Below are 1,455 nucleotides of genomic sequence, written 5' to 3'. Positions count from 1 at the left end.
GTGGAGGGTGTGATGTGTGGTGGGGTGATAGGGTGTGTGTGTGTGTGTGTGTGTGTGTGTGTGGTGTACGTGGGTGCTGGGTGTGTGGTGGTCCGTCCTCAGAGCATCCTCCGTCCCCAGGTGCTGACCTCCTCCCCATCTCGCGTCTTCCCTGAGCTAAAGTCCTGCAGGACACTCCCCTCCACCTCCAGGCGCTGCTGACGCCTCTGCTGCTCATTGCTGTGGAGTGGGAACTGACTCAGAGCAGGGCCCCTTCCAGAGCTGTCCTCGCACAGGAGGACATGGCCCTTCTGTCCTGAGGCACTGCTCCCTGTAACTCCACCCCCAGCCAGCCTATCCTGTTGACACCTTGTGACCTGTGTGTGTCAGAGGGGAACTGGGGCCCTAGGTGTCCAGTGGAGCGGACCGCCAGCTCGCGGTTGGACCATCTGCGTGTCCAGGCGTGCTGCTCAGTTCCTCAGAAGCAGCGTGACTTTGACTGTGCCACCTGACCTCTGAGCTGCAGTCACCCAGGGGTCATGGGCCCTCATGTCCCCCTGTGGGGCTGGGGCACGGCTGCGGCATCTGTGAGGGGTGTGGCCAGAGGTGCTGGTGTCCCCCACCACGTGTGGTCCTTGTCACAGATTGTGTCATTTCTGCCTTGATGACAGCAGTCTGAGCTTGGTGCTGACCTTGATGTGAGCGTGGTGCCCGGACCATCTTAGGGGACCCTGGAGACCTGAGCAGACCCCTTCCCCCAGACGTGGCTTCGGGTTGCCTTGCCTCCTCCCTGTTGCCCTCTGGCTTGATGCTGTGTCGTTACTAGCTTGTGGGTCTGCATCAGAAACGGCACATGCGGCCCTCTCCCCCAGGACTGCCCGAGAGAGGGCGATCGGGGACGTGTGCGCCCAGAGAAATTCCTCGAGGGTGTCGCTCACACATCATGAGACCACCACGTCCAAAATCCAGAGGCCAGGTGGCAGGTGGACGCCCTGCAGGTCACAGGGCTGTGGGGGCCAGTAGGGCAGGTGGTAGTGAGGGCACCGAGTGGGCAGAGGCAATGAGGCCAGGACGTCTTTCTGCTCTTAAACCGGAGGTACAGTGTGCCTAGGGATGCCACCAAGTGCCAGCCTGCCCGCCACTCGGCCACGGAGAGACCGCTTCACGTGGAGCACAGCAGGCGGGGGGTGTTTGGCCGGTCACAAAGCCACAGCCGTGCCAGAGACGTGGGAAAGTAACCCTCTCGTCCTCTGCTCCCCGCACACGGAGTGACGTCCTCTGTGAACACGTGTGTGTGTGTGTTGTGGAGGAATGTCCTCTGTGAAACTGTGTGCGTGTGTGTGTTGTGGTGACGTCCTCCGTGAATGTCTGTGTGCGTGTGTGTGCCTGTGTGTTGTGGAGGAAGGTCCTCCGTGAACGTGTGTATGTATTGTGGAGGAATGTCCTGTACGTGTGCACGTTGTGGAGTGATGTACT

The sequence above is a fragment of the Elephantulus edwardii genome, unplaced genomic scaffold (assembly GCF_000299155.1).
Source record: "Elephantulus edwardii isolate Elephantulus edwardi_28Jun2011 unplaced genomic scaffold, EleEdw1.0 scaffold00129, whole genome shotgun sequence".
NCBI lineage: Eukaryota > Metazoa > Chordata > Mammalia > Macroscelidea > Macroscelididae > Elephantulus > Elephantulus edwardii.
The sequence above is the reverse complement of the archived record's forward strand: the minus strand, read 5'-3'. Positions refer to the sequence as shown.